The sequence below is a fragment of the Castor canadensis genome, chromosome 13 (assembly GCF_047511655.1).
Source record: "Castor canadensis chromosome 13, mCasCan1.hap1v2, whole genome shotgun sequence".
Lineage (NCBI taxonomy): Eukaryota > Metazoa > Chordata > Mammalia > Rodentia > Castoridae > Castor > Castor canadensis.
Window position 1 is genome coordinate 42,637,948 of NC_133398.1, and position 22,595 is coordinate 42,660,542.

Sequence of the window (22,595 nt, forward strand, 5' to 3'; positions counted from 1 at the left end):
TTTAACTTTTATAGTTTTCACTGGTAACCCATGGTAGGATGTAATACACATATATGTATTTAAAATTGTGAGAATGACTTAGATAAGTCATTTCATTTTTCATACATATACATATGTATATATATCTGTTAGAGAATATAGAAATTCTCTCCTTTAAGTACACTTGTACATTCCAAAAAGAAAATGTGAGATGTTGCTTTTATAAAAAGGTATGATAAGAAAAATTTCATAAAATAGTAAAATTTCACTCATCAAAAAAAGAATATAGGAATGAATCCTATCACTCCTTTCTAAAAACATCTATACCAATAATCCCAGAACTGGATAACATCTTATTAAACTTGATGACCAGAAATTAGAAGGGATTTTTGAATCAGGGCTTTTAATTAAAGGGTGATAAATCAGTTGAATCCACTTTATTCTGCTGATTCTAATAATTAAACTTAACCATACCCAACAATCAAAAGTCTGCTGGTATGGTTCAAACAGTGCTTCTTGTTTTTGGAATCAGATCAGAGAGTCTATAAAGAAAAACCTGCCTTGGGCACACCTAAGAATCTCCTGTACTATGGAGTTTGTTGAAAAATCGTATGTGATGCACTATATATTTGCATTTAGTGCTCCTTTTGCATAGAAGGTCACCCACTCTGTGTAATTGAATTACCCTTGTTTGTCTTTCAGAAATGGCCATAAAAAGCATCTCTTTCAGGAAGCTTTTATCTTAAATGTGACTTATGTGCCCCTTCCTTAATCTGCCAACAGAGCCATATGCACTCTTCTGTTCTACCACTAAGTATATTTTATTACAACAATATGTTCATTTGTCTGTCTACCCAAACTAACTGTGATATCCTGAAAGTCAGAGACTTCATCGTTGTCTTTGGAGAATAGAAAAATATGTGATAGTTAAATATAGTCATTTCTTCTTTGATGTTAAAGTTGCAGTCCATTCCTTAAGTTGGTTCTGGCTATAGGCTGAGTGTCCTCAGTGTAAAATATGAAGTAATGGAAAAATCAAACACACAAGGACATTTCAAAAGGACCTACATAATTTTGAAGGCATACACGTTTGGTTACTTATTCTTAACATTCTCAGATATTTCTTTCTGCTGACTCTAAATTAAAATGATTCACTTACTATTTCACTACACAGAATATTTGATAGTCTACCTGTCTAAAGATATAACACAGATTTGTAATTATTCCTTATGATGAAAGATGTCAGTATAGACGTGCTCAGTAATGATTATTTGTATTTTATTTTCTCGTCAAAATGATAAATCCAGCAATTTGCAATCAATTTCTTTAAAATACTATGTTTTAAAAAATTGCAAAGCTTCAAATTTTGGTATCTTATTTCAGTGTTCTGAATAACTAAGCTATACAGCTTAGCTAAGTTTTCCCTACTGTTTTCACCTTAGGCAACAATAGCTTCCTTATGATTTTGTGCTTGAGTGAAACATAGGTGTTGTAATCATGATGAGCAACTAGGAAATGACTCAATAGTTCCTTTGAGATATAATGGATATACATTCAATAAAATGACAGTATTTGCTGGTGACTTCATCTTACTGTTTCATTGTAGAGTACCTTCAAAAACAACTTTACCTGTTGGAAATGACAATACTGTATTATTAATAAAAGACAGTCTTTTAATATTGTATGGTTCCAATTCCCCAAATGTCCAGGTGGAATTTGCAGTCAAGGTCTACAACAATGGCCTTGATAATTCCATTCACCCTTACATTGTTTTTTTCTCCTCTTTCTCACTTGTTATGTTTCCTTATTTTGGCAAACAAGTCCTTGTTTTAGGATCCATTCTAGGGAAATCCACCTAATACACACTCTCTAGTGCTGTAGAACAATTTAGGCTTGCTTAAAACCAATCATTAAGTGGTAATTTTAAACAATCAATAGGAAACTATATTCTTTAAAATCTTCCTGAACAAATTAATCTTTCATCCTTGCTTTGTAATTCACAATTTGGTTATTTCAACAGCGTATGTATTGGAGCACTGGAGCAGAACTAAAGCTGTTCATGGAGGAAATTCTTGACTCTCCTGAAAACGCTAGGAGACAAACATTTAAATGCTTCACACAAAATAGCAGTGATGACACTCGTGTCTAAAGCATAGACAGGGTAGGTGTGCTTACTATCATTAATAAGAAATTCCTATGTCAGGCCATTACTAAATATGCCCAATTTTTGCCTATGTTGACCCTAAAAAGTCTCATCCAGGAAACTAACATGGAATATTTAGTCTCTAGAAGTATACAATCCTAATGGTCTAATTTAACCTGTGAATGAAGGACCAGAAAACACATGTGATCAAATATATTTTTGTACATCTTAGAGAGGTATTCCATAAGCTATGCATTGACATGATTCATTTTATTCTTAATATTCATTAGATAAATAGATGACTAAATACATGCCATCTGAAATACAGGCCTCCATGTCATATAAAATTGCTATAACACATACCATTCAACATGCTCAAATGGCTTCATAGGAAGATCTACAAGATAAGTTAGCTAACAGTTTAGTGCAGGGTCGTCCTTAGAGATGACTGAATTTGGACCTCCTTAGTTGGAATTCCATCTTTAAAACAAATCAAAAGTATGTTTTTTTCCCTACCACCACCATCACTTTGCACATTATTATAATAAAAGAGAATGTAGGTAGTGATTTCCAATCTAAATGTTAGATTATCTCCTAAAAGTACTTCATGTAAATCAACTGACTAAATGATGACGATTCAATGCTATGATTATTATCTCCTAATCATTCAGTAATTTATTCAATTCATCTTAGTTTATTTATACCATTCTATTTTATCAGATAACTAAGGGGAAAGACAAAATCTAAAGCAACATGGTCTATCCTGCTGTCTTTTCACGTGACGACCTGTGTTCAGTTTCCTGTTATGTGGAGAGAATACAAATTACTGTCCATAGCATTAGCACTCTGACAACAGTTTCCAATGCTGCTTTTGATGTATGTGTGGGAAAACTTTGTGATTTTAAATGAACACAGCAGTCCTATGGCAGCAAGACTGTGGAGGACAGAATTTGTATAATACAGCCATGTCATTGGTGACCTTGAGCCTTACTTCACAGGCAGTCAGGCGATGTGATTGTTGCTTTTACCCTGCTTATAGTTCTGTCATTACAGTGAATATAATGTGAGGGCCAACAGACGTCCCTCCATTTTCTACACTTGATAAAAACGTAATTGTCGATTTGAGCATACAATGGTACATTAGTGTTATTAGCTCAGTTTTCATGCTTAAAAAAAATAAAAGGGAATCTGGGAAGATACATTGGAAGTAGAAAAATGGACCTTATATTTGTTTGAAGGGTCTGGGGTTTGAATCCAGAAACTAGCATCTGCTAGGCCATATACCCAGCCCCTTTTTGCTTTAGTTATGTTTTGAATAGGGTCTCACGTTTTTGCCTGGGGCCAGAGTTGAACTGTGATCCTCCCCATTCTCTTTGTCGAAATAACTGAGACTATAGATGTGATCCCCAATGCCTGGCCTCATAAAATTTTTTAAACAAATATTTCTTACACTGAAGAATTAGGAAATAAAATAGTATTACAGTAATATCTTTTTTTTTTTTGGAAAAAAAAAAAAAACCCAGGATTTTAGTTGCTTGATTTTATACATTCTTTAAAAATTTCATGTCTCCTCAAATTTTGGAGCCATCACAGATATCTTTTGCTACTGAAAATCATCCATTCGTTTTCTTATTTCCTCCAAAATGCTGTAGGTATACCAATATTACATGTAGATGTCATGCTAGAAATGTTCTGTCATCACAATTGAGACTTCAACACTGTTCACACTCATCCTGCTAGTAAAAGTCTAAGGTCAATGGTGGTGGCATCATGACTACCACTGCCACCAGTTCATCCAAGGACACTATAGAGAAAGGGGTTGTGTGATTCCTAACTCCTACTTCCTCTCTCTCAGCTGTGTTTCTAGCACAAGTCTATAATGATGGCTTCAGAGGTTATTGAAAATTGGTTACATTGCACTATATCAAATTGCCCTGTGGTTGTGACTAATTATTCTTGAATCAGAATCTTCCCTTTTAAATTACCCCTACGATGATTTCTCTACAAATTATGAATGTACAATTATTTGTTAAATGTAGAAATTAGATCTCCTGTGGTTGGTTGCTGGTCTTCATAACAAATTTAACCTTTTAATAATCCTCATCCATATTATTTGGAGACTCCTTTGGAAATTTTTGATAAAGGGAAATAGTCACATGAGGTACTATATTTTAGAAAGAACTCATAATTTCCTGTGGAATAACAGAATTAAAATCATGCCTTTTGCGAACACGTATGCACTACTGGTGGATTTAAAAATTAATGCAGACATTTGTGGTAAGTGCTATGGAGGTTCCTCAAAAGTTTTATAACAGAACTACCATATGATCAAGCAATCCTACTTCAGGATGTATACTCAAGGAATTGAAGCTGGAATATAGAAGAGTTATCTTCTCTCCCATGTTTATTGTGACATTGTTCACAATAGTTAAGGCAGGGAAGCAACCTAGGTGTACTACCTCAGAAGAATAAATGAAAGCAACATCATGTATATGTGTATGCAAACACATACAATGGAAAAATATTCAACCTTAAAAAAAGAAGGACTTTCTTCCATTTTCAACAACCTGGATGAACTCAGAGGACATTATTTTATATGAAGTAAAACAGGTACAGAAAGACAAATACTGTATGATTTGACTCACATATGGAATCTAAAAGAGTTGAACTCATAGACGTAGAGAGTAGAATGGTGGCACCAAAGACTAGAGGGATTGCTGGGAAAAGTCAAAGTGTTGATACAAGGGTCCTGAATTTCAGTTAGATAAGAGAATAAGTATAAGTGTTCTGTGGAACAGCATTGTGACTATAGTAAATAGTAATGCATTGTATATTAAAAATTGCTAAAAAATAGATTTCAAATGCTTTCCCACAAAAATAAGTATGTAAGGTTAGGACTTTTTAATTAGCTTCACCTGAACATTCCACAACATCAATATATTTAAAAATAAGAGGAAGAGATCAGGAGAATCACAATTTGAGGCTAGCTTGCAAAGAGTTCATGAGACCCCATCTGAAAAATATGCAATACAAAAAAGGGCTGGCAGAATGGCTCAAATGGTAGGCCACCTGTCTAGCAAGCATGTGACCCTGAGTTCAAATCCCAGTACCACCAAAAGTAAAAAATACTTAGCCTCATAAATATAGAATGTATACAATTACTATTTAATAATTAAAATAATAAAAGAATTATTTATTAAAATCTACAATAAAACAACTAAAATAATAATGGAAATCAAATTGAATGATTTGATTATGTCCCTATTAATTTTTCAAACATTTACTCTATATTGGAATCTGTTTCTGTGAGTCTGTAAATGCAGAGTCTTTATTTTAGGTAATAAAAATAAAATCTTCACTTTATTTATAAAACTTTTTGGTTTGTTTTTGAGATAGGAGCTTGCTGTTTAGCCTAAGCTGGCCTCAAACTCACTTAACCCTCCTGCTTTATGTTCTTCTGTTTTCTGATTACAAGAAAGTGCCACTGTGCAGAAAAATGCATAATTTTAAGTGGAATAATTTTTGTTTTGTATAATTACAAAGTGAGATCAGCAAATAATGAGTAAGAACTGGATGTTCAGCAAATTCAATTATATGTCTTACTCTTTTACTAGCTTTAAATTTAAATGTGTGGGCCTCAATTCTATTATAAGTAACATAGCATTATTAAATAATATTCAGGGTACCTTTCATTTTGAACACTTAATTTGCATGTGCTCTGGTGTACCACTTCCAGAATGGAGACTAGTAGATCTATGGATTCCTCTCTAGTGATACAAACAAGTCTGCTAAAAAATAAATAATTCACAGTTATAAGATGTTACAAGAAAAATAAGATTTGGAGTTGTAATGGTCAGCAGGATGACTATACTTAATAATAATGTATTATATACTTGAAATTTGCTGAGAGTTCTCAAAACACATAAGATAACACATAAGTTACAAAGGTAACTACGTGAGATAATAAGTATGTTAATTAACTTGATCATGGTAAAAATTTCACAATGTATATCAAAATATCATGTCAGACACCATAAAAGTAAACAATTTTTATTTTCAGTTGCACTCAATAAAGCTAGAAATAATACCCATGCAAAGGAGACCAAATTAAATTAAGTCAGACCATAAAACAACTAATATTCATGGTACTATAAAAAGAATACAGAGCAGTCAGCTGGCAATTCATGGAGCCCAAAATTGAATGTGATGAGAGAATAACACAATCAAAGAAAATCTTGCTAAAACCATTGTCATCCCTATTTGACTCTGTGATGCCAATGTTGTCCCTGCTAAAAAGCAACTTCAGAAACTTCTGATGGCTGCTGTGGATGATGGTGGAGAGACCACTAAAATAGTCTAGACAGTCTCTAAAAATTAAAAAAGTAAACCATAACAGCAATCTCTACCTGGGGATGAAGATAGATTCGTCAGACTCTTTGCTGTGACAAAATACCTGACTAAACAACTTAAGGTGGGAGGAAATGTATTTTAGCTTACAGCCTCAGAGGCTTCAGTGCATAGCCCTTGGCTTTGTTGATTCTGAGCCTAGGGTGAGGCAGATTATCATGACAGTAGAAGGCTACTCATGCCAGGGCAGACAGGAAGCAGAGAAAAGGGAAAGGACCAGGTGAAACCTGCAAAGACACATTCCACAATGATCTACTTCCTCCAGCCTCCTCCACCACCTCCCAAAACAGAGCCACCAGCCAGAGACAAAGAGTTTAACACACAAGGCTGTGGGGGACATTTCACTTTCAAACCATGACACTGGGTCATTATTCAGAATTGGTATATTTTCTAAATGTTCACTTTTCACATAAAGTTATGAGATGTTCAGTGAGAAAGAGAGGTGTGACACACACAACAAAATCAACAGAAAACCAAAGCTGCCTGCATGAGGATGCATGTGCAGATGACAGATTTCAAAGGAGCCATTACAAATGCACTCAAGGAATTAAGGAAACTTCATTTAAATTGAGAAGTACAGTAGCGACTATGATAATGCCTCTGTAGAGAATACCAACAATGCTATAAAAACTATATAAAAGAATTAAATGGAAATTCTGGAGTTGAAAAGTGCAATATCTGAAATGAAAATTCACAAGAGGAGTTAAAGAACACTTGTAAACCAATACAAGAATCAGTGCTATACAGTATGATGGATAGAGATCATGCATTCTGAAGAACAAAGAGAAGAAAAGGAAGGAAAATGAATGCAGCCTGAGAAAAAAGGGGGACAAAGTTAGGTGCATCCACATATGCTTTGTTTATAACAATGCATCAATATTGGTTCATCATTTCAAGCTACAGTATAACAAATGTATCATCCTCATGCCAGATGCTAGAAATAGGGGAAACTGTGGGAAAGAAGACTAATAGAACTCTGTATTTTCTACTCAATATTTCATAAACTGAAAACTGCTGTGGGCAGTTTTACTTAAGATTAAAAAAAATTTTATATTACTGAAATGGATTAGAGTATCTTCAAGTTGCAATGGGTGTCTCTCATTGGCAATCCTGAGAAAAATCTGCTTTAGTATCAATTCAAACAAACAGATATCCTAAACTTAAAGAAAGACAAATTTCTTAAACTGTTATTACTTTCTAAAGCAAATGAGTTTAAATCATTGAAAAAACAGTAAATATAGTTTCTGAGTGACATAATTTAGGAATCATTAATTTCATTTTAGTTTTTAAGCTCTTGAGTGAAACGTTTGTGAGTGTTCAGACAGATCATACCGTGATGCAAGCAGACTGGCTGGGTTCTGCTGTTATCTTGTCACATATAATCTAATCCATGTATTTTCCAATGAAGTGACACCTTTAATTTAGAGTCAAATGTGCTTCTTGTAATGATGTTGAAAATACTGAAAAGTGGATACAAAAAAGTCATCACTTCCAAGTTTTTTGTCTTTAACATTGGAAATAGCATATCCCATATCTACTGTAAAGCAGAAAAATAATAAAGAACAGATTAAATATTTCATGTGAGGAAAGGAACCCCAATATTCTCTTTTATGTGACCCTATTGGTCTTTTATACCTTAAAAAGTAAAAAGCAGCATTTGTTCTTCAATGGTTGAAATTAGAAGGTGGATTAAGCAGTTTCATATGCAATGCTTTAAGTTGAAAGCCCATTATAATATGAGAAATTAGGTAAAAATATTTTATGCATATTAAAAGCTCTTTCAAAGTGAAAATTATGCCTCATTAGAAAGTTTGCTATATTTTCAATACTCTGAAGGGAGAGATCAGAAGGATGGTTGTAATTAGTTAGTGGGACTCCCATCTCAACAAACACAATAGGCATGGTGTTGTACTTTATAATCTCAGCTATGTGGAAAGGCTAGATAGGAGGACTACTTTCTGAGGCTGGCCCTGGACAAATATGCCCAACCCTATCTGAATAATAATTAAAGCAAAAAGTGGTAGAGTGCCTGCCTAGAAACTGCAATGCCCTGAGTTCAAACTTCAGTATCAACAAATTTTTTTTTAAAAAACAACTTTGCTGTATATTATAAATGTAATGTTTGTAACCAGTGAATTATCACTAAAAGTAGAATGTTAGGAACTAGAATTTAAACGAATGTATACTATACATTTTGTTCCAATTGATGTAATGGAATTTCTTGTTCTGGTCACTCTTCCCCCTCCTCCTGCATCCTCTTACTTTGCAGATACATAGTAACAAATATTCTTTCTTCTTGGCTTTGTGATATCAGAAAGACAAAGTCACATATGCATTTAGTGGCTTTTGCTTGTGCTCACTATTCTGTGATCACTTTTGGGGAAAGTGAAAGATTCATTCTGTTAAAACATAATGATTCTCCTATAATGCAAAAATCTTTGGTTCTACACAACTTTCTATAATGGAAGCAAAAAGATTATTTTTTCTCTCAACATCTTCCCTACAAAGCACTTTGGGGTGTTGTTTCTACAATAATAATATTCTCTGAAACACTGGGTCTATATATGTAGAGAAGAGATTCCATATATTAAATAGGCTTTGACAGAAACTTTATGTGTTTGTAAGATGAAGACTTAAACTGGAATGCATTTCCAAAAACACAGGGTCAATGTCAGCATCTTACATCAGGCTCTCTTGCCACCCCTTACCTCTCTCCATAAAACACAGACAAAATTTCTTTCTACCTGGCATTTCCTGGGAACTTAATTTCCCATTTTCATGAATTCTTGGGGGACATGGACACTGAATTTTTTATTAAGTTTACACATTTATTTATGCTTATTATTTATAAAGATATAAAAATGTTATTTTAAGAAGCAACAATTCAGCAAACAGTAGAGAAACGTGTAAAGTACATTGCTGATTAGACTTTAATGAAGGCCAGATAAAATTGAGTAACTTGTGATATTATTTCCTGATAGCTACATTTTCAAGGTTTGGAAAAAAGAGCCCAGCAATAAAAACAGAGCAAAACCACAGAATCAGTATCACAGTAACTGCCTTAGGAGTTTTACCCCTAGGAAAAATAATTTTGGCTATGAAGCTAATTTCAACATCTCTGATTTGTCAATAGTGGTGTGATTAGGAACATGCACTCTGATTTTAAATATAGGGTTGCATAGCTCTTTTCCAATTTATCAATCTCAACATTTACTATCACTCACATAATTCAATCTCATTCAAATGATACCCTGTCTCATTCATATAATCCAAAGTAAATCATTCTCATTCAATTAAATTTTCCTTTCACTTTTTAAAATCACTATTTTCTAATTTGAGTTTGCATGTGGGATGAAAATGAAATGACAACAACCATTTAAAAACACCACCAATAAAACTCAATTCCATGAAAATAGAATCTGAGGCTATATAGGGTTTAACAAAATACATAAAATAACAAGCACTAAGATCAGACTTACCTAATTTTACTATTTATCTACCATGACAGCTTGGAACAACTACTTATCATCTCCCTACCATGAGTGTCTTAACTTAAAATGTGCTCTTAATTCCTCTGTTAATGGATTCTGAGGATTTATTCATTCATTATATATTTATTAAGGATCTGTCATATATTAGGTGTAGTTCTAGTTAACAGAAATACAAAAAACAAAGATTTTCCTCAAAGAGCTCAGCAAGAAAGACAAATGTGAACAAATTCACAGACTAAAACCTGAGTTAACATGTAACAGCAATGATGAAGACATGTGCACAGGATTCAGTAAATCCACGAAGGAGGATAGATTATCTGTGAAATGGCTTTATAGAAAAGACTTATTTTCCACCAGACAAGGATTGAAGAGGCTTCATGTAGTGTCTTATGAATCATCACGGTACTCATAAATGATTGTTAGTGGAATTGTAAACTTCACTTAGGTTTGTCAAAGTGATGGAGTTGAGATCATGACTTGGTGTTTTATTAAGAGTCAGACTTGAGCATGAGTTCAGTGGTGCATAGGAAAAGATGACTTGACATCAACATTTTTGTAAGAACTGGCCAGGAAGAAAGAGATCTGCTGAAACTTGTGTCATATTCCAAAGCAAAGATGGTTGAGGAAGAAGGACCAAAATGAGGGCTGGTAATTAAGAGCAAGTAACAAATTCCAGAATATGGAGCACCCTCGACCAGTCCCAAACCACCCTACCCCTGTCTTCCAGTGTACACCTTGAGATGTTCCAGCAAACACGTGGGTGCAGAATACTATTCCAAACAGAAAGTTGTTATGAATAGCTGAGTAAGAATAAGGCCTCTAAAAAAGAAAGATTTGAGTACATTAGTAAATAGAAGCTATGAATTTCCTTACGAGATGTCACTATTGCAGGGTTCTTCATTTAGGCATCTTTTTTGCATCATGGAAGATCCAAGGAGAGTTTACAAGGACTTTATTCATGTAGCATTTTTATAACCAAAAGCAAAAAATCTGAATCATTTCACTTTGTAGAGAGTAGTATACAGATTTGTTTTTAAAATAACCTAGTAAGTGCATTTTGACGTAAATGAGTAATTATTGCTCTAACACCTGAAAGCAAAGTAAGAGAAGTCAAGTGAGAAAACCTGCTGTAATTTAGATTCCCACCTTAGTTTTCAAAAGCCAAATGTGTAATTGATGATGAGTGTGGGAAAGGACAAAAAGATCAAGCCAATAACTCACTTGTCCAAAGCCCAGACTTTGTGAGTGACCATTTAATATTTTACAGGTTTTAAAAAAAATTATTTGGGGCACTTTAGAACTTCTATCAAGCAAAAAGTTTATAAAAGTATATTTTCTTCTCATATTAAATGAATAAATCAAAGTCAGTTTTAGGTAGTGGAAAGTCATATATGTTCTCTAGAAAACATAATGAAAATAAGGTTAAATGATTACAGATTAAGCAAGGACTGTACATATATATATAGTTATATATATGTGAATTTTTGTATATATAATACATATATATTTTATATACATATACAATTTTTTTCAGAGCAAGGCTATGTTACTAGGTCTTATACATTGGGATGCAATCAACTTAATCATCTCTTACCAATGGATTCATGGTTTGCTCAGGTGAACCTAGAAGATTTTAGTAAGAATTTTGTAGCAGCTTTTTTCCTCAATAAACCTCCAAAAGTTGTAGGTTTCTGTTGTCATGGTGTTGGTGGCATTGTAGTACTTTTACACAGAGATGTAGGCAAATTGTATGGTGCCTATTACCTGTCAGCTTATTTGCTCATCATTTTTTTCATTCAGTGATGACTCATGAAATACTTAGGATCTATCTACTGTCTCTTGTTAGCATGTTTGGAGAATTATTAAGAATGGTTTGTGTGTTTGAAAGAGTGTGTGTGTGTGTGTGTGTGTGTGTGTGTGGCTCTGGTGTTTGAATTCAGGGCTTCACACTTAGTAGGCAGGTGCTCTAATACTTGAGCCATGCATCCAGCCCTGTTAAGAGTTTGTTTTTGTTTTTGTTTTTTCCAATGAATACCACACTCCCCCCCAAAGAAACATAGCTCAAAATAAAAGTATACTTTCCCTCATTTGATAACTCCATGAAGATCGTACCTGCATAGGGATTTTGCTAAATTATAAAAGATTTTGTTATGTAAATGTGTGTTATACTATTATTTTATTGTTTTAAAGTATCTGCTTTACCTCACTGCTTGCACCAAATGAGAGATTAAAAAAATCTGTGAATCTTTTACCAATTACAGAATGAATATAAACTTTAAATTCTTCTTTGAAGAAATTCTTCTGTTAGTCCCCATTGTAATGGAAAACAAGTTACTTTTTTTGTAATAGGAATCTTTTCTTTTAATAATTCTCAAGGAATTTTGACTCTATCATTAATTTCAGGTTCTTAAATTTCTTTCAGATACTACCAGACACTCAAATAAGAAAGATTTCCAGGATCAACATAGACAAAACTGAAGCATTTTAAATCAAAGTCCCTAGACATGCACTACAGAGGATAAGAGTCCCACTAAAAGGAAGATAAGCAAAAATAAGTATGAACAAAGTAGACAGTTGATCAAATTTACTTCGTCTCATTTCATTTGTATGTGAAATTACTTTCTTACATTTGTTAAATTTGCTACTCAATTAGGATTGATGAAGACCTGTCATTCTAATTTTCTTTCCAATAATAAAATTTGGGTTACTTTTTACGTGAGTACAATCTTAATCATTTGATTTTCATTAATAGTTTTATGATGAGTTATCATTTGTGAATTGAGCCATGAAAATATAACACAAAATGCGCATTCAATTGATGTCTTCCTATATTCATATCAACTTCACTTCAAATTAATTTGGACAGGTATTTCTCTCTTGTTAAGAAATGCACGGAGTGGGTGGTAAGGGAGGGGGTGGGGGCAGGGAGGAGAAATGAACCAAGCCTTGTATGCACATATGAATAATAAAAGAAAAATGAAAAAAAAAAAAAAAGAAATGCAGAGCATTAGGCTTAATCTTTTTAAGATAACTGTGCTTCATGGCCCACCAACATTGATTTATAATGCCCTCTTCTAATTTGACTTAAATGCTTTTTAAAGGATTTTAGAATTTTTCCTTTATCTTTGCCTACAGGAGATAGAATATATGTGCTGTGGCTACTTTAGGCATAACCATTACCTAGCATCTACTAGTTAAATTATAAACAGTCAGCAATTGAAGATGCCAGGAAACACATAAAATCACAATGAGCCCAGTCATATGCAGGGGTGGATGAGTGAGCAGAAACTGTTGCCTAAGAAGCAGTAAGATCCAGTCTACTTTCAGGAGTCCATTCAGTGTACCTGTGGGGCTGACAGTGTTAAATATCTAAAAAGTGTGTTTCTGGATCTCTTGATTTAGAAGTCACTCTTCATCACTGTATAAAATTATTTTTACCTTCACATTTGCCTCCAAGAAAATTATAAAATAAAAATTCCCATAAAGTTTCCTTTGTTTTAAGGACTCTACTCCTCTAAGAAGATAAAAATCGTACAAAATCTCATTATTATCTAGGTAACTCATCACATTGCTCCATTTATGCCTTAGCCTCTTGTAGAGTCATTCCTTTTGACTTTTTTCTATCCTTTGATAACTATTCCTATCCTAGCTGTCTAGATCTATCATCATCTTCTTAGACATTTTACAAGATATTTCAATGAAAGGAAGGTTAGTAAAATATGGAAAGAAACATTGGGTCAATGAGCTTTAGACATCCTTCATATTGTATCATATATTAGTGGGCTCCTTATTTAAGTCTAGAGGCTATGCCAAATGCTATATTTACATGAGTATGAGATGTACACCATCTATAGCAAATAAGCCACCTCATGTCTCCATTACTAATTGGTTCCTTCTCTTTGATCCTCTTCCAGAACAAAAAATGATGCTGCTGCCAGCCTACCTTTAACAGGTAGAGGGCTCCCTCCTGTGGGCAAGTAGCTAAAACAGTCTCCATGGCAACAGATAACTCCAATCACTGACTTCGCTGGCTAGAAATTCCCAATATCATATTAAAAGAAGAAAATAGAAAATGGAAGAGAACCTGTAAACAAGAATATTGGACCTGGAAAAGAATTGTGAAAGGGATTTTTTAAGTAATCAATAGAATAATTGCAAGAAGAAAGGAAGAAACAGAAAGGACCAGGCATGTATACCACAATTAGATAATAGAAAAAATGGGAGGGAAGAGAAGGGAGGAGTGTAGTAACATATTAATATAGGTATGTCCTAAAATCCATAACCATGGCACATGATAGTAAACATTTAAAATGTGGAAAAGTTTATTGTTAAGTCAATTAATATATTAGACATTAAAATAATTCTTAGCATTTGTATAATGTTTTCCAGAAATTAAGCTCTATATGATGATAATGTCCTCATATGAGTATGAGTATTATCCTCATATAAAACCAAAAAGAAAAAAATGTGCTTACTATTGACAATTATAAAATTGAAACATCAGCAATAATAGAAGTTCCTATTCTAGAATGGCATAATAAATGATAATTATATTCCTAATATGTTAATAACCATCTCAAAATTTGTTGCATTATCTATGCAATAAGATTATGAAGTATAGCAAGTGAAAGAGTCCTAATAGAAGAGTGTTTTGGCGTATTTGACATCCAGCAAGGAGGACTATTGCTAAGAGTGAAGACTGGGTGTGAAGTAGGGAAATGGTGAAATGGTATTAGAGAAATAATATGTGCTTAAGGTAAGAAGGGAATTGTAATAGGATATTGTTAAGTCTGCTTCATCTTGAGGAGGTGTAAAACTCTTTGAAGGTACTATGAAGAACCCTGTTGGGATATAACTTTCCTTTAAAAAAGAATCTTTCCTTTGTGATATAAAAAAATATGGAAGAACAGAAATAAGCAGACCATATAGAAGGATAATAAAAAAAATCCCAATGAGTATTGATGATGGTTACTAAGAAGCAAGTGTGAAGGAAAAAAGTGATGAGGTAAGTACAATATCAGGTGCATAACTGATTTGGCTACTTCTTGGGTCCATCAATACAAATAGTCCGATTTCACAGGATTTCTAAGAGCTCATATAAATTACAGTATCACAGATGAGAGCCTACATCAAGAAAAGCTTTTATCCAGTAATTCCCATGTATCCCATCATAGATTCACCTCAAGGGTAATGTGACTACTCTGTACCTCCAAATTTTGGTTATGGGCATTACAATCATGTTGGTTTATGCCTTGATGATAATTGAGAAGGATGAGTAGTAAAGGAAAGTACTCAAACCCTGTCTGGCTATTTCCTTATGCAATTGTTTTTCTCACTCATTACCGAAAACCCAAAACATGAAAGTGTTTGATGTCCCCATTCCGGAGGAACTAATACAGAAACCTTAAAGCAACAGAGGTCAACATGAGAAGGGGATCAGGAACCAGTGTAAAGATCAGTTAGAGATGAATCAGCTTGGGTTGTAACACATTTGTACATGAAAGCAATGCTAGGAATCTCTCTGTATAGATACCCTTAACTCAACTATAAAAAATGTATTGTCTTCCTTATTATGCTTATGTCTTCTCTTCAACAAAATTAGAGATAAGGGCAGAACAAGTTCTGCCTAGAAGTGAGGGGAGTTGTGGGGGAGAGGGTAGGGAAGGGGAGCAGGGGGAAGAAATGACCCAAACAATGTACACACATGTGGATAAATGAATAATTAAAAAAAAGATCAAATCAGCTTGCTAACTACAGTTAAAATAGAGAAACAATTAATCAGAGGTCCTAGACACAGATAAAACTGAGATGAGATGTTAGGGATATCTGTATGATATACAATGGAATGTAGGTGACAAGTAGGCAGCTAAATATGTGAACCTTGGGAGACAGGGATAGATAGATAAACTTAATGTAAGTCAATAAATGAAAAAAGTCAATAAATTTGATTCCATAAAAATCAGTCATTTCTCTATGTTAATACAGTCAGAAAGAGTGATGAGAGAGAGAGAGAGAGAGAAATTGACAGCAGAAAATACAAAGTTTTACTTTCCATTTTTAAAGAGGTCATATAACATTGAATTCATCAAGGTAGAATTTAAGTAAGAATCTAGGTGAGGTTTTGTGATTGGGTAGGCTAGGGTAGACCTTCAAAGAGAGATAGTACTTCAGTGGACAGAAAGCTTATCTTATATAAGATAGTCACCAGGAAAGCTAATGTGTTGTTGCAGCTGCACTAATAGAAGTATGGAGTTCAGGTCCTAGAAGGTGATAATACTACTCTGCCCTATTCTGCTGGGTCAGCTCCATCCTAAAGCCCTGCATTCTGTACTGATATCATCATTTAAGAGAGGGAGTGACTGGAATATCAAAAGAAGTAAAAACCATATGATGTGAGAACAGTTAGAAGAACAGAGACTCAGTTGGAAGAACTGAGATTATTCAGCCTATGAATAAACAGTCTCAGAAAAAGCATTTTAAGGTTTTCAAATACCTGAAGGACTGGGATTAGGAAAGGAAAGGAGGTTAGAATTCATGTTACCAATGGCTTCATAAAGAAGAACCAGAGCCAGTGGGTGAGTGTTCCTATTCTACCCTGAGGCAGCAGTTCTTAAATTGGGCCAGAGCCCAGGACATGGAAGATGTGTTGTTCTTTGAAAAATGTTTTACTCTTTCCAAAATAGGAGACAGGAATAATATTCAAGCAGTAAACACGGGTCTTTGTGTGGGCAATATAAACATGTTCCAAAGATCCACCATGGAACTTAGCATGAGCAGCATTTTCCTAGTTTTCTGTAACACATGTTTGCCTATCTTTCCTGCATTTCAAGGCCTATCACCAAAATGTCATTTTTTTGCATCCTTTTTTTCTTTAAATGAGATGCAAGTTCTCCATTTCACCTGTCCTGTGGTCCTAATGCATCATCTTTGTGTTAAATACAGTTGTCTTAACTCTATCTTAAATTATTTTTTAATGGAGATGAAAGGTATTTCCAAAGCACCTGAACCACCTTGTGAAGTATATTGGGAAAATCACTTTTGCTCATTTTATAGCTATATAAGCAGATTCCAAGTGAGGTGTGGCCTTTACCCAGCTGGCCCAGACTAGACTAGACTAAAACTAGTCTGATCTAGACTAGAACCCAGGTATGCTGACTCCCAGACTCATGATATTTCCTTGGGACAATGTATAACTTGGGCCTAATAAAGTTCTTTTACATAAGAAAAAAAAAAAAGAAAAGTCAAATAACCTATAATCTACTAGTAATAAAAAGAAGAAAATGAAAAAAAACAAAAATAAAGTTTAAATCTAGAAAACACTTTTTCCTTACCTATTTGGGGCACGCATGCTGCTGTCAGTCTAATCATCTAACTATATTTGAGTGTGTGTGTCTATTCACCTTCTGGGGGCTACCTACAATAGTTGTTGAAGTTTTCCATGTTTTCTGCCTAGTTGTTCTTTTTTCTGCCTTGAAAATGACTATTAAAGTGTTCTAATATTTTTGTTTATTTGTCTCTTTCTCAATTCTTTCAAATTTTGCTAGTTTGTATGTTCTATTGAATTGCTATGTCTTTGTAAAGGATTTAGCTTTTTTCTCTATAAAATTATATTTTTTTACATCTTGTAATCTACTTTTTCTGATAATAGTATAGATGACACAGTTCTCTTTCGTTTACTGATTGCATGGTACAGCTCTTTCTATACATTCAATTTCAAACCCTTTGACTCTACATCATGTCTTTTATACAAATCCTAAAGTTTTGTCATAATTTTAAATTGTATACTCTGCTTTCTGATTGATGTGGTGGGGATTGATGACTTGTTTTGCAATAGGCTTTCATGTACATTATGCTTTTTATTCATCTTTTACTCTATTAGTACTTTCTTTTATGTTAAATAGACTTTTTCTTGTATGCCATCTTAATTACCGCATTTGTGTTCTCCTTGTGGTTGCCATGGAGATTAGTAACAGTATCTTAATTTTAGAAATTTTAGTGCAGAATAACACTAAATTTAGATAATGTATAAAAACATGTACCAGTATTTGTCTGTGTTATCTATTTTGTACAATTAATATACAAATTACATATTTATACATTATAATCTTTTCAACACTCTTCTGTAATTATTGTTTTTGTAGTTGTCTTTAAAGAGAATGAAAAAATGAATGCAAATACAAACTAATTTTTACTTGGTTTGATATACACCTATACAATTACTTTAATTGTGCAATTTATTTCTTGATATGAATTTGAGTAATTGTGTAGTGTTTTGTTTTGTGTTTTTCTTTTTTTGGCCTCTAGAATGATCTTTAATTTTTCATGTAGGGTAGGGCTGAAAGCAAGGAATTCTCTCAGGTTTTGTTTACTGGGAATGTCTTACTTCCTTCTTCACTTTTGAGGGAAAATTTAGCTAGATGTAGAACTCCTAGTAAACAGTCTCTCAACACTTCAAATGTATTACCTCTTTGTCTTCAGATCTTCACAGTTTTTGATGAGAAGTTAGCTATTCATCTTTCTCAGAAACTATTAACAAATGTCAGTATTTTGTCTTGCAACTTTGAAGATTTTCTTTCATTTTTCTCAGGTGAACTATGATGTGTTAAGGTATGAATTTTGTTGAATTTATTCTACTTGGAATTGATGAGTTTCTTATATTTGAAGAATAATATCCTTCATTCAACTTGGGAGAGTTTTGGCAATTATTGCTTCAGATGGTTTTCTACCCTTTCTCTGGCATTTTACCTTCATATAGGTATACTTGCCATGCACTCACATACCCTCTGACCTTCTGCTTATATTTCTGACTGCAACTCACACTGCATTATCTTTCTTTGCATGCCTTCAATATTACTCATTACTTAATCTGCCAGCACAAATCTGTTACTGAATTTCTGCAATAAATTACCAATTCCACTTATACTTTTAATCATCATCATTTCTATTCGAATCTTCGTTTTACCTTTTTACCTCTTTTCTGACATTCTCTTTCATGAGGTAACATTATTATATTTTAATGATTTAGAGACCATGTCTTTAGTTCTTTGAATATATTTAGGTAGCACATTTGAAATATTTGTCTGATTCTAAAATCTGAGCCTCCTTAGGGACAGCGTTTCTTCTTCCTCCACCTTTCCTCTTTTCTGAATTCTGCATGTCAATTGTAATGATTTTAACTTCCTAAAGGCAAAATAAAAAATGATCAGCATAGCTTTTATTTCAGTACAATAATGACGATATTTAATAAATAAAATGCAATGCTATAATGGCAACCTGTGTTGAGAAATTTTCTATTACTTTCCTTCCTCTCCTCTGGGTTTCTGGCATACTTTCCTGAACCTTTGCAGATCTTATGATTTTTTTTTTTTTGAAAACTGGGCATAACAGCTTCTTCCTACCCAAAATTTGCTGATGTGCTGTTTTTGAAATTTGTTATTAGTCTGTTTGTCTTGTCCTTGGTGATTAGTTCATCTACTTTTCTTGGCTAATTTTCTAGATACTTTAATCTGACGATATGTATGAATTAAATTATTTGTTATTTCTTTTAAGATCTTTTTTTATTTTTGGCAGTACTGGCATTTGAACTCAGGATTTCAGGTTTGCTATGCAGGTACTCTACTTCTTGAAGCTAGGTTTCCAGCTCTTTTTTCTCTGGTTATTCTAGAGATAGGACCTCACTTTTTGCCCAGATTAACTGGACAGTGATCCTTTGATTTTAAGCTTCCCATCATTGCTGGGATGGCAAGTAGATGCCACCACACCCAGCCTTTTTTTCCATTGAGGTACGGTCTCACAAACTTTTATTTTTCCCTGAATGGCATGAAAGTATGATCTCAGCCTCCTATGACAGGTGCACACTACTGAACCCAACCTTTTTCCACTGAGATGTGGTCTTACGAAATTTTATACAGGTTGTACTAGAATTGCATCCTCCTGATTTCAAACCCACAAGTAGCTAGGATTATAGGTAAAAGCCACTATCTCTGACTTGTTTTATTTTTAAGCCTTGCTTTCTCACAATAACCTCTATCTCTCTACTGGCCAATCACTGATTGGTTACAAGATTTCCCTAAATTCCTCTATTGTTTGTACTCTGTTCTTTGTCAAGGAAACCTGTGTGAGGAGCCATTTGTTCAAGCCTCAGGAAGTTGATAAAATAGCCGCAACATTCATTTCTTATTTGCACAGTGCTTTAAGGTCAGCCAGTGATGAGTGAGGGGGCCTTCTCCTTTTCCAATTCTATATGGGGCATGTGACATTTTGTTGGATCTCTAAAACAAGTCAGAGTTTTTCAGCATCCCTTACGGTTATCTTGCTATTCAAGTCTTGCTTGCCCAAGTGAAAATCATAAACTTAGTACTAGCATCAGTATTGCCAGGCATTGCTGCTTTTCTCTTTAATGCCCTGGAGAAAGGCTGTTTTATGCTGAGCTGACTCAGTCAAATGTATACCCATGTGTTCTTAGAGTGGAGACTTCCCATGGTACTGCAAGTTTGAACACAATAAAAGAGCAAAATATTAACTCTGTAAAGTGTGCTTTTGACACAATTTTGAGGTAGATATATCCTCCCAGTGTGACTCAAATCTTTTGGCGTGTGACTGTGACATAGTGTGACTATGACTGAGCTGGGTACAGTTGAGAAATAAGACTAGTCCCTATTCAAAACTTTTCAGACACTGTTATCTCGCTGGGGTTGCATAGCTTAATTTAAAGATGATTTTCAGTATATTTTGTAGCTCTAATAAATTTCTAGAGTTTGAAGATGTTGACTTTTAGTAATTTTGCTCATAATGTCATAGGAGACTGATTTTATTTGACTTTATAGCTCTTTTTTTTTTCTTTATTTTTTTCAAATTGACTCTCTTGCTTTTGCCTGGGTTGGCCTCAGTCTGACTTCCTTGTGAACAATCATACGTGAAAATAGCAGAAACACCTTCTCTTATGAGACTCACTATTTTGGCGGCAAAACTAAGTGACCAGATTTTTAAACTTCTGTAAGGTAAAAATCACTGTTTCCTCAAGGAAAATAAAAGAATTTGAAATTGAAATGGTTTTAGCACATAAAGAACACCAATTGAATTTGGGCATTCTCTCTTCTAAACCTTACTGTGAGTCATAACAATTAGCCAAATGAATGGTTACAAAGGTTTGGTTCCTGACCTACTGTAATGAGTCAAACTGCATCACAGAGGGTTTGACCAGCTGCTTAGAGACTACAGTACAATATCCAGTACCTTGAGCTCTTTCATCAAAGGCATTTGCGCAAAGGCTGCAGAGGCTCTTATGTAAGAAAAACTCTTTAAAATGTGCTGCTGCTCTCTCTTTCCTGGTGAGACATAAATTGTTGTCTAAGTTAGATGAATTTCAAAATGCAATTGCTTGATGAAATATCCTTTGTCTAGTACGAGAGTGACAGGCTTTTATGAATGGTCACATTTAGAAACATTATTTAATACATGTGTCCTGTTTTTTCATTAGTGCCTTAAGAAGTACATCATCTTGGGTTTCAGAGCAGATGCACAAAGTGGCTTCGGGGAAGTGATGAATAGCATTTCATTACGTAATACATTCAAAGGAATCTTACATCTTATAGATTTAATAAAAGGAAGGGTAGATTTGTAACCTAAGAGCAGGGACATGTGCTGTCATAGATAGAACTCTCCATAGAAAGCAAATTAACAGGATGCAGATTGGATACATAGATAGGTAGGTAAGTAGAAAGATAGTCATAGAGAAAGAAAGATTGATTGATTGATTGATATAAAAAGATAGGTTGATTACTTTTAAGGAATTGTTTCACATGAATGTCAAGTACAAAATTTGTAGGTTGGTGTCCTAAGGAAGAGTTACAGTATAAGTCCAGAGACAGTTTGCTGGCAGAATTTCCTCTTTTGGCAAACTCTGTTTTTATTTTGTTTTGTTTTGTTTTGTTTGTGTGTGTGTGTGTGTGTGTGTGTGTGTGTGTGTGTGTGTATGTGTGCTTTAAGGTTTTCAACAGATTAGATGAGATATTTGAACAGTACAGATGGTAAGGGTCTTCACTCACAATCTACTGCTTTAAATGTTAACCTCATTTTGAAAGCAACTTCACAGAAAAATCCAGATGTGTTTGATCAAAGATCTGAGTAACTTCAGTTACTACAGAAGTTGGTACATGAAATAAACCATCACAGTGGCTTTTTTGTGTAATATAAAGACTCCTCCTCTCTTAACAGAACTCAACCAACAGACAGCAAAACACCATATTGATCATAGTATTTTAAACTTCTTTCCTGGGATGCAGAAATTATAGAAATATTTCTTTTACAAAGTTAATTCTTGAGGCTCAGTGTGACTTAACCACATTTTTGTCTAGCTTTGTAACCAGTAAGTCAAAAGTAGAATTTTAGCCACTCATCACTTCATCTGATTTAGAAAATATTCCTAATACACAAGAGTAAAAAATACTGCAATAAAGGCAGTGAAGAAAACCACACTGCAGATTTCAGTGGTCTATTTCAGCACTATAAGGTATTTTAACATGCATATTCCTTTTGTAATCATCTTGTAGCTTTCCTACTTACAAAGATAAACA

The 22,595-nt window shown here is 33.9% G+C and overlaps 1 non-coding gene across 1 annotated transcript; it reads right to left on the bottom strand.

Annotated features, from left to right (window-relative positions):
* Positions 1-19,166: 19,166 nt before the first annotated feature.
* Positions 19,167-19,297, bottom strand: LOC141415968 (small nucleolar RNA SNORA69). Its single transcript, XR_012440910.1, has one exon. It is a non-coding gene; the product is annotated as a small nucleolar RNA SNORA69 (small nucleolar RNA).
* Between the last annotated feature and the right edge of the window lie 3,298 nt (positions 19,298-22,595).